At 61.1% G+C, this 11,549-nt stretch overlaps 1 protein-coding gene and 1 pseudogene across 1 annotated transcript in view; one reads left to right on the top strand and one right to left on the bottom strand.

Moving 5' to 3' along the window:
- Positions 1 to 7,799, bottom strand: part of CSNK1G2 (casein kinase 1, gamma 2) — a 28,850-nt gene extending 21,051 nt beyond the window's left edge. The window contains exon 1 of the mRNA XM_011997474.1: positions 7,745 to 7,799. The gene's annotated coding sequence lies outside the window, so the exon portion shown is untranslated. The remainder of the gene's footprint in view (positions 1 to 7,744) is intronic.
- Positions 7,800 to 8,350: 551 nt separating this feature from the next.
- Positions 8,351 to 9,990, top strand: LOC105551960 (annotated as a pseudogene).
- The last annotated feature ends 1,559 nt before the right edge of the window (positions 9,991 to 11,549 follow it).

Raw genomic sequence — 11,549 nt, 5'->3', positions numbered from 1 at the left:
GGCCACTGCACTCCAGCCCGGGCGACAGAGCAAGACTCTGTCTCAAAAAATAAAAATAAAAATAAAAATAAAACTCTGTCTCTACTAAAAATACAAAAAAATCAGCCAGGCATGGTGGTGGGCACCTGTAGTCCCAGTTACTTGGGAGGTTGAAGCAGGAGAACAGCATGAACCCGGGAGGTAGAGCTTGGGTGACAGAGCGAGAATCCGTCTCAAAAAAAAAAAAAAAGAAAAAATCAATGGGCTACAATAAACTCACAAGAGAGTACTGTATATTTTATTTTCATGAAAAATTTATAATAAACCACCATGTTATTCCCTGTCTCTGTGGATGGGCCTGCCCTGGACATTTCACAGAAATGGGACAACGTACGGCGTGTCCTTCTGTGTCTGGCGTCTCTCGTGGAGCCTGGCGTCCTCGAGGTGCATCCACGCCGTGGCCCGAGTCAGAGCTTCTTCCTTTCGTGGCTGGGTTGTGTTCCAGTGCATGGAGGGCCGCACTACGTCTCCTCCTCTGCTGATGGCCATCTGGGCTGTGGTCACCGCCCGGCTGCTGGAGTCCACTGCTGTATTTGCGCACGGGCTTCTGTGTGGCCGTGGGTTGCTGGATCAGATGGGAGCTCTGTGTGTCTTTGAGGAGCCGCCAGGCCATCTCCACCGCGGCTGCGCCGAGTTACACTCGACCTGCCGCTCCCGAGGGTCTCACTCCTACATACCCACCCCAACTCTTCTGTGCGCGTTGGATTTTGGTTTCAGACAGGGTATGGCTCTGGCACCCAGGCTGGAGCACAGTGGTACGATCTCAGCTCACTGTGACTTGTCTCCCAGGCTCAAGCAATCTTGCCTCAGCCTCCCGAGTAGCTGGGACCACAGGCATGGACCCCCATGTCTGGTTTTTTTTTTTTTTGGTAGAGATGGGATCTTGCTATGTTACCCAGGCTGGTCTCAAACTCCTGGGCTCAATCTTCCCTCCTCGGCCTCCCAAAGTGCTGGGATTATAGGCGTGAGCTGTGGTGACCCCACTCCCGTGCACGGCCATGCTGGCGATGTGCCTTTTTCTTTTTTAGATGGAGTCTCGCTCTTTTGCCCAGGCTGGAGCGCAGTGGCACGATCTCAGCTCCAGGCTAGAGCGCAGTGGCACGATCTCAGCTCCAGGCTAGAGCGCAGTGGCACAATCTCAGCTCACTGCAACCTCCGCCTCCCAAGTTCGTGCAATTCTCTGCCTCAGTCACCTGAGTAGCTGGGACTACAGGCGCCCGCCACCACGTTGGGCTAATTTTTGTATCTTTAGTAGACACGGGGTATCACCATCTTGGCCAGGATGGTCTTGAACTCCTCACCTCGTGATCCACCCGCCTCAGCCTCCCAAAGTGCTGGGATTCCAGGCGTGAGCCACTGCACCTGGCTGGGGTGTGCTTTTAATTTGCATTTTTTGGCTGACTCCTGGTTTAGTTTTGGATGTGAGTTTTCTCCACTGGACTAAGTCACAGCTGCAGCGCTGTGTTGGTGCTGGACACGAGGGAGGTGGCCGGGGACACCGATGGGACCGAGTGGCCGTAGCTGAAGAAGGGACGGCAGTCAGTACCCCTCACCCCTGCTTAGTGGCCAGCAGATTTCTTAAGTTACCAACTCTCTTTACTGCCCAAACATCCAGAAACACCCACGCATGGCTAACCTAGTTTCTCTAAACCAGACCCATATTAAAATTTAACTTCCTTCCTGGGCGTTTTGGGGGAGGAATCTCCTCGTGTGTCCTGGGAGAGGGATCCGTAAGACGCAGCCCCCGCCCCGCACCGCAGCTCATCTCTTCCAGCACAGGGACTGGGCGCCATACTGCTTTGGGGCACCCCTAGTTCCAGACAGCACCTCCACACCTCATGGCCAACGCTGGGGCCCCTCCCAGGCTCCACTGTCCTGGGATCCCCCACCAGCAGGGCCTTCTGGAGAAATGTACAGCAATGGCCTGGAGTATAGACTGCTGGGCACTGCCCGCGAGGCTCCTCAGCATGGGCTGGAGAATCGGGGTGACGCGTGCACCCCAGCCAAGAGGGACACCCAAGGCAGCCCCATCCAACGCCTCTGTGTGGGGGAACGAGCAGCGTCTCTGACGGCTGAGCTGGGCTCAAGTCCTCAACCCGACACGGCCAGGTTCTGACCGCAGGGACCGCCCCATCCACGCCCCTCCACAGCCACGAGACCCACAGGGAACAGCGAGAATGCCACAACCATGACAGCTGGGGCTGGGGTCACATTGGGCTGTCCCGGTCACAGCCCGTCCATCCATCTGTCCTTTCACTGCGGCTGCCAACGGGGCGGACAGGGGGACTTGCGCAGAGAACCACCATGGAGGAGTGATGCATCCACAGGAGATAAACTGGAGCCCAGCACCTCCCCCCTGCCCGTGCCCCGACGCACACCTGCCCACACCTGGATGAGCTGCCAGCACGGGAACACTCTCCTTCTTCTGGAAACCCTCGCGGCACCCACAGGAAGGGGGCACTGAAATGTCTGTGCCTGCATTTTGTTTTGTTCTGTTTTGAAACAGTCTCGCTCTGTCGCCCAGGCTGCAGTGCCGTGGTGCGATCTCGGCTCACTGCAGCCTCCGCCTCCTGGTTTCAAGTGATTCTCCTGCCTCAGCCTCCCAACTAAGCTGTGATTACAGGCATGTACCACCACACCCGGCTAATTTTTTGTATTTTTGGTAGAGACAAGGTTTTGCCACGTTGGCCAGGCTGGTCTCAAACTCCCGACCTCAAGTGATCCGCCCGCCTCAGCCTCCCAAAGCGCTGGGATCACAGTTGTTAGCCACCATACCCCGCCTACTGTTAGATTCTCCATCCCGCAAGAAAGCAAAACCACATGCAAGTACACAGACACACATACGCAGACCCTGTCAGAGCCGGTTGTGAGATCCTGTATGGCAAACATCCCGAGGGGACACTGCCCAGGAGGCACCCCCGCCCGAGGCCAGCCTGCTCGCGCCACACTGCCTGCCTTTCTCGACTAGGGCTGGAGACTGCCCAAGAGGCAGCATCCTGGACACACAGGCCTCAGCTCTCCCCTGCCAGAAAGCAGCAGGACATGGGGTCGTCTCGGGGGAGTGCATGCAGAAGTGGGGTGGGGAGCGAGGAAGGGGCAGGCGCCGTCCGGGGGGTCTTCCCATTGGCTGAGGGCGAGAAGGCCCCAGGTCCCGGACGCACCTATCTCCTAAGCAGCAGGACGCCTTTTCTTCCTACAAGCCCCTGTGGGAAGACACTCTGCTGTGGGAGGGTCAGGACTGGCACTTAGGGAGGACAGGGGAGCTCTGGACCCCTACGTGGGGCCCTGGACATGGGTGGGGGGCTTCTGTCCGCCTGGCTTCTCCCTTTACAACAGCAGGGAACAAAGTCTCACTCCCCAGTTCTGAGAGTCCTGCTGGAGGACCGTGGACCCAAACAAGGGTCGTGGGAGCCGCAATGTGTAGCCAGGGGTGTGGGGACCCAGGGTGGCATTAAAGGTTGGGCCGGTGCTGGGGGACCCAGGGTGGCATTAAAAGGGGGGCGGGTGCTGGGGGCCGAGCCGCTGCCTATAGGGTCTGTGCTACCCCCGCAGGCAGGTGTCCAGGCAGCTGAGACACCCGGATGCCGCGTCAGGAAAAGATATCACGCCCGCCCTCGCTGCGAGCCCCAGAGCTTCGGCCCCTTTCCAGAGAAGCGAGTGGGGACACTCAGACCTCGGAGAGGGAGCCGCCAAAACCCTCGCTGAGCACGAGAGGCTGGAGGCCACCAAGCGGAACCTGAAAAGCAAACGCCACCGACTTCACGAGGAAAACAAATCCATCCCTTCTCGCCATGAGGATGAAAGTTTCCTCTATTAGACGGCACGGATGGAGCCACGGCCTCGTGAAGAGCTAAAGGCACCGAGCTGTGTGAGTTACACAGCTAGCGGGTACCGCCCGAGCGTCACACCTCAGTTATTAACACAAAAATCAACTCTCACTGGGAGAGGACAGAGATGCAGACCAGGAAGCCACGTCGGGGGGGACGCTCAGGACCCGGAGCCACAGCTCATACCCACACTCAACACCAGCCGCTGCAGCCCTGGGAGGGGAGACAGTGCCTGCGAGAGCTGAGGCCCTCTCGACACCTGGCAGGAGCTGGGCAGCTCTCCCGCCCTGGAGCACCAACCCCGCAGCCCCCACTGCTGAGCCCTCAGCACGGCCCTGCCAGGCTCCTGTTCCCCCAACATACAAACTCGGGGCCCAGAAAGGACCAAGTGAGGCCCAGGGCCTCGGAACCGCCAAGGAGGAAGCCGTGCTCTCGACAGACATCAGGGGCACAGGCTTTGGTAGAGGCGGTGGGAGTCCCAATCGCCCCTCAATTGCTGGCAGGGCAGGCTGCGCTGCGCTTCCGCGGCGCCCGGACCCGCTCGGGAGGAGCCCCTTGCTCAGCCACCGACGACCCTCAGGTGCCCCGTCAGGAAGTGGGCAGGGCCGTCGTCAGGACGCGTCCCAACACCTGGCTTCCAGACAAGACGGGCGCGTGCCTCCAACCTCTCCCTGCACACAGGGGAAGCACGTAGTGACAAGAGGCTGGCTCTGCTGTGTGCCCCAGAGCCCCAGGGGGCCCTCACCAGTGGCCGTGCCACACACACAGCACCCACTGGGCACCCACCCCGGGGTGTCTCCATGGGAGATCGGTAGCTGCTCAGATGCGACCAGGCACCCTCAGAGGCACCTGTGCCCACGTCCGCAGTCACTCGGGGTCCTGAGCACCCTCCAGTCTCTGCCTGTGTGGTGAGCTGTGAAAGGGGCCTGGCGTGTGGAGCGCGCCCCAGGTGAGGGGACATGGGGGACCTGCAGGGGCAAAGGCATCTGCTCGGCTCCCTCAGTGAGGACGGACACGAAGTGGAGACGGAGGCGCCTGCGTTCATTGTCCCTCCTAACAGCAAACCCAAGGTCTCCCACACGCCCGGCCACCCAAGCTGCTCGGGGCAGCCCCCCTTCTCTTCCAGGCTGCTCTCTGCTCACCACTTGGTTTGCACGAGCGCCTGGTGCATCCCGAGACATCTCTCCCCCAGCTCCACTTCCGTCTGTGGTGCCCATGTGACCTCCCGGGCACACACTGCTTCTCATCCTTGTGGCCTCCAGGCTGGGCAAGGCCCCCTCCTGGGCGCGGGACCACTCGCCTGCTCTCCATCTAGGCTAGCCCTCCTGACACAGTGGCCTCGAGCCTCTGGGGCTGCCAGGAGGGAGGTGGGGCCAGCGTCCAGGTTGCTTTTCTTTCTAGCCATCCCTGCCACACCCGCTCCCACAGCTGGGGGCACCCAGAGGCCCAATCCCGCCCACCAATCTCCGGGTGGCACCGTTTAAGCCACACAGCATCAGGACACGGCCGTCAAAGGCAGGCACCACCACCAGCCTTCCCTCTGCAGAATCCCCCACCTTCTCCCTCCTTCTCTCTTCCAGGTGAGCCGCTAGCATGGTCAGTTTCTTCTGCTAAGAAACCATGAGTGATGGCCGGGCGCGGTGGCTCACACCTGTAATCCCAGCACTTTGGGATCACGAGGTCAGGAGATCGAGACCATCCTGGCTAACACAGTGAAACCCCGTCTCTACTAAAAATAAAAAAAAATTAGCCAGGCATGGCGGCGGGCACCTGTAGTCCCAGCTACTCGGGAGGCTGAGGCAGGAGAATGGCGTGAACCCGGGAGGCGGAGCTTGCAGTGAGCCGAGATCGCGCCATTGCACTCCAGCCTGGGCGACAGAGTGAGACTCCATCTCAAAAACAAAAAAACAAAAACAAAAAAACAGTCTCCCATCCCCAACACTCAGGCCACCCAGATGGGACTGAACACGCCCCACTCAGCCCCTCTGTGGAGGGTCAACACCAACCACTGAAACAGCCGAGGCCGCAGGGTGAGCACCTGTGCCGCAGCCACAGCTGCCGGGTCCGAGTACAGGGCAGCCTCGAGGGCTGGGACCCATGGTCTTCTGTTTTTTGAGACAGGATCTAGCTCCATCGCCCAGGCTGGAGCGCAGTGGCACAATCTCAGCTCACTGCAACCTCCGTCTCCCGAGTTCAAGCGATTCTCCGGCCTCAGCCTCCCGAGTAGCTGGGACCACAGGCGCTGCCACCTCGCTGTCTGATCTTGACTCAACTCTGTGTGTTCCGGCTTTTCACCAATTCCCATCCCAGCTGCAGATGACAAGCCCCACCCCCGAGAACCTCCGACATGGGCACGGCCCTGCTGGCTCTACCCACTGCTGGGTCTAGGGCCCCACTGCTCCTGGCATCCCCTGGAAGCCTCCCTGTGTGACCCCCGGTCCCTCGTCTGGGTGGTGACCATCACCTCTCAGGTCCTGGCTCCCACAGGGGCTCCCACCACCCCGCCCCATGACCTGGAGTCAGGAGGATGAGAAAGGGGCAGGCTCTGCACTCAGGGACGCAACACCGTTGGGAGCTGGGGTGAAGGCCGGCCCAGGCTGTGCGCCGACCCCGCTCCACCCGGCCACCAAGCAGGCTGCCCCGCTGGCGTCTGTTCTGATACAGTGGTCCTGGGTGTTGCGGCCCAGGCAGGCTGGGGCTGCTGCTTTCTCTCTGGGTCCCTGGACGAGCACCGGCCTCCCTGTGCCCAGTCTCAGGGCCGGAAGCAAACCCCACTGTGCCCTGCAGAGCTGAGCACTAGGGCCAGGAAGCCACACAGATGCACACCCGACTTTGCAGATGGAGCCCGGGGCGGGCAGCAGCCTCCTCCGGTGACAGGAGTGGCGCGGGTGTCCACTTCACACTCCCTGCACACTCAGGGCTGGATCACACCTCCAAGCACCTCACGACAGCCCCTGTGAGGGGGTCACGGGCAGACAGCAGAGGGAGAGCCCAGCCATACACACCCTAAGCCTGACACGGACGGAGAAGCCCCTGCCCTGGGCACCGCCCCACCCCGCAGAGCCTCGCCCGGATACACGCCCACCCTGCGAAGTCTTGCCTCAGCCTCAGTGGGGGCACTGACCTGCAGAGAGTGGGGGGCAGCCCAGTGCAAAACGGGAGCGCTGCCTGCACACCTGCTGCCCACAGTGGCCCCCAGCCCATGTCCCCCGCCTCAGGACTGGCCCCGACGGTCACTGCCTGGGCCTGAGGCCTTCACAGCAGCAGGAGTGCAGTCAGAGGACAGGCAGGGCTGCCACCCTGGGCCACGGTCCATGGGCACAGGGCGGGTACCCAGCTCCCCATGCCCCTACAAACAAGAGCCGCCACCCAAAGACTCAGCCGCTTCTGAGGGCGCAGACCACTCCCTGGAGGCAGTCACCACTCGGTCGGGGCCCAGCACCCGTCCGTCACCAAGGAAGAACAGCCTGGCCTCTCCTGGGGTGCTCCGAACCCCAGGGGGTGCCCGAGGGAAGCCAGACAAAGCCGGGGCCTGGAAGGAAGCAGGGATGTGAAGGCCGGGCACCCACGGTGCCCATGCAGGCCTGGGTGTTGGGGGCCTGTCCTGCCACGCCTGAGGGCCACAGCGAAGAGCAACGATCTCGGGGAGGGAGAACGGGACGCTGATCCTCACTCAGCCTCCACCCAACCCACGCGGCCACAATTCCATCCCAAGGGGAGAGCGCCGGCTCAGGGTCACACACCAAGGATGGCTCCCGGGCACCAAACAGGACTGCAGCCATCCCCACAGGGGCTGCTCTCATGGCCGGCTCTGAGCCAGAGCCGACCCTCCCTGTCAGCTCCCACCCCCTTCCCCAGCCCTGGCCTCAGGCCTCTACCTGCCCTGTTCTTCTCGGGGTCCTCCATCTGGTCTGGGCTCAGGGCCAGTTCCCTGGGGAGGGCCCTGGCAGCCCCCTTCTCTGACTGTCTCCACTCAGTGATGTCACAGTCCCTGGACTGACATCACCACACAGCCCTTAGCCCAGAGCCCAGGGAAAAGCTGAGGGGAGGCCAGGGACCTCGCTGGGCTGGGCAGGTGCAGGCCACCCCCGTCCCAGTGCCCTCAGAGACACCTAGATTCATGTGGACCCGGCCGTGGCCCCTTCTGGGCAGCGCCATCCAGGCCGGCCCTGCCCTCTGACCTGGGGCCGCAGGGGCTGGCCACCGTGGGCTCGGTCCCCCACCACCCCGATTCATCTGCACCCCAAGTAAAGAGAATGCGGAGTTGCAGCGCCCCAGGACCCACGAGCCCCCGAACACCAGGGCAGCACATACTTCCAGTCCCAGGGCCAGAGCAGAGCGGGGCCAGGCCCAGCCCGGTGACACAGGGCAGACGGAAGGGCGCCCTCCAAAACAGAAGAGCCCAGGAGCTGCCGCGGCCGGGACGAACCAACCGCAGGCTGACCTAGGCCGGCAATGGGTTTAACGCTTTGGGTGCAAAAGAGAAACACCCCACAAATCAGGGAGAGAAGGGAAGCTGCCCACGCCACGGGAGGAGGCTGAGGAGTGAATGCCGGGGCCAGGTGGGGCCAGTCCTCACAGCACTGTGGAGACCAGACCAAGGGCGACTGTCACCACCACGAAAAGGCCTTGTCCACGGCAGAAGCCAACCTCACCACACCGACTGCACCAGAGATGCCCATGCGGAGAGCCGGCCTCCGAGAACGCGGCTGAGCCGGCACAGGCCACCGTCAGCAAAGGCAAGGACCCAGGTAAAGAGCACAGGAGGGCCATGAGCAACCACAGCACAGCGGCCTGGACAGACCCTGACTGGGGGAGGGGGCGAGGCTGCGCAATGGCAGCTGGGACTGGACCCTGTTGGGGAGTGGCGGGGGGGCGGCGAGGCTGCGCAGGGACCCCTATCCCACAGGAGGTCAGCCTTGCCCTGGTGATGGCACAGACCACAGGTGAGGGCCACGGGCGGAGCTGACTCCAGGGAAAAGCTGGCCCTCACCCAGAGCTGCACATCCCACTGGCAGCCTTGGCGGAGGGCACTGTCCCTGCAACCTCTCCACATAGGGGCAATTTTCCCAAAATTCAGATTATGCAAAGGGAGGCGCGGCTGCCATGGACTCTAGGGCCTCAGACACCATCAACAAAAGCAAAGGAGACACATTTGCATCAAATCCATCACAAAGATGGCCTTCGAGACTCTGGGGGAAGTGAGAACACCGACGCACAGGCCCCCACGGCGCACAGGCCCACACGGCAACCCTACTCCGCCTCAGCAGCCTCAGTTCTGGTTCCTGCACCCTGGCTCGGGGGCAGAGCTGACCCGGTCTTGCCAGGGGGCAGGGGTCCCCTGGCCCCAGGTGGTGCCACAGACAGCGGAGGGAAGCACTCAGGCAGAGTCAGGCACCCCACCAGGAAAGAAAGCTCCCACGGCAGGTCCCGGGGCTGGGTGGGACCCTAGGGACCCTGGGTGGCTCCCATCGGAATCCTGCTAGGTCTGGGAGGACACTGGTCCTTCCAGAAGCGTAACCACAAACAGCCGTGGAAAATCTGGGTGGGCTGCGTTTCTACATTTCCTTTTCTTTTTTTTTTTTTTTTTCCAGATGGAGTCTCACTCTGTCGCCCAGACTGGAGTGCCTTTTCCCCTCACAGCGTGGGAGCCAACGGGTGATGTCCCACCCTGGTTTCCCTCCACCCGAAGGCAGTCACCTTGGTCGCCGGCTCCTGCCTCTGCGATGATCCCCACGAGGGCTGCAGAGTGGAGGGCACAGCGGGGTTCGGCCTCATTCCCCGGGGAGCCCCAGGCGAGAGCTTGGTCCTGGGGAGCTGCCCAGGTCTTTGCCATTCCCTGGCCTCCATCCAGTCCCTCACGACTTGGCTCCTGGCCCTGGGCACCGAGCGATGCCTGCTAGGCCCGTGCGCCTCAGAGTCAGGCCTGTATTCACTTCAGCTTTTATTAAGGGCTTTCAGGGATTGGCTCTTTTAAATCATCGTCAAATATATTGTTATTAAAAGGATACGTACACTTTGGGAGGCCCAGGTGGGCGGATCACTTGAGGTCAGGAGTTTGAGACCATCCTGGCCAACATGGTGAAACCCTGTCTCTACTAAAAATACAAAATTTAGCTGGGCGTGGTGGTGGGCGCCTGTAATCCCAGCTACTCGGGAGGCTGAGGCAGGAGAATCGCTTGAACCTCCTGGAGGCTGCAGTAAGCCGAGATGGCACCACTGCACTCTGCCTTGGCCACAGGAAGACTCTGTCTCAAGAAACAAACAAAAAAGCAGGTTGAACACACGGAAGCGTTGCACTCTCTGTCACCCGGGCAGTCTCAGTGCCCAGAGGCCGCAGACGACACACACACTATCGGTGTACCAGCGTCTGCCCCCTGGGTCCTCATCCAGCCCTGCACCCACCGCCCACGGAGGAGCCAGCGTGTCCTTGCTGTCCTGCAGTGACCACCACAACCCCTTTCACACAGAAGGGTTGGGCTATCCCCCAAAATGACATGCCAAGTCCTAGCCCCCAGTAAACAGAAACGCGGCCTTATGTGGAAATGAGGTTGGCCTCAGTCTCACCAAGTCTCAGCTTAATGTCATGTTTCACGATGTTGAGTCAGAAACAGCAGAGAAGAGGAGGGTGGGGAGGTGGACTCTGCTTCCTCCCGCCCAGCCTGCGAATCCTGGGGACACCCAAGCATCCCCCGTCCTGGCCCACTGGGAGGCTGCACCCCCCCAACTGGGACCCCCGTCCCATCATACACAACACACCTGGCGCTGCCCTCTCAGGGAGCCCTGGAGGACCAAGGGCACACAAGCGGCCAGCCTCAGGATCTGGCAGGGTCTGAACTGGAAGACATCACGTGGTCCCAGAAGGCCCCCATCTTTGATTTTTATAAATCGGCCAAATGGCAGAAAATGTTGCCTCCCCAGGCACACGGTGTCTCCTCTTGCCTCCCCTCATTTCAACAGCAGGGGACAGACACAGACCACCCGCCTGGCCAGCTCTCTGACCCCCACGGTCTCCCCTGAAAACTGGGCACATGGCTCACCCAGGGACCTAGGGGGGCACCAAGGCAAATACACGCCCAGCTCACCCAAAACTTTCCAACACACTCCGCCACAATGCCCCCATAGCCCCCACCTGGAGGGTGTCCAGCAAAACTCCCACAGCCCCTCCCTCCTAGATGCCCCAGAGCAGGTGACACCTCCCTTCCAGAGGCCAGGCCCTGCCTGACGCTGGCTGGAGGGAGGCAGTGGGGACAGGCGCTGGTGGCCTCTGGGGCACGAGAAGGCGCCTTTGTGTTTGGTGGGCGGCAGTGGATTTAGGCCAGGCCAGCCCAGGAAGACCCGTCTGTCCCGACATGGAAGGAGGCTTTGGCTGTTTCTAAGCGCACCCCCTCCTGTCTTCGGGGGAGTCTTGGACAATTTTCCCTGAAAAGCGGACAGTGCTCATCTCCTAGAATCTGAGGTTTGGGAAAGAACGCCTTCTTCAGATGTTGCTGTAACGTTCAAGCTCTCCGACATTGCTGAGCTCTCTTTCGCTACTTAAAAATAAACACTGATGGCCGGGCGTGGTGGCTCACGCCTGTAATCTCAGCACTTTGAGAGGCCAAGGCGGGCGGATCACGAGGTCAGGAGATCGAGACCATCCTGGCTAACATGGCGAAACCCCGTCTCTACTGAAAGTACAAA

Source organism: Mandrillus leucophaeus, unplaced genomic scaffold (assembly GCF_000951045.1).
Source record: "Mandrillus leucophaeus isolate KB7577 unplaced genomic scaffold, Mleu.le_1.0 Scaffold54, whole genome shotgun sequence".
Lineage (NCBI taxonomy): Eukaryota > Metazoa > Chordata > Mammalia > Primates > Cercopithecidae > Mandrillus > Mandrillus leucophaeus.
Note: the sequence above shows the minus strand (reverse complement) of the source record. Positions and strands in the feature narration are given on the sequence as shown.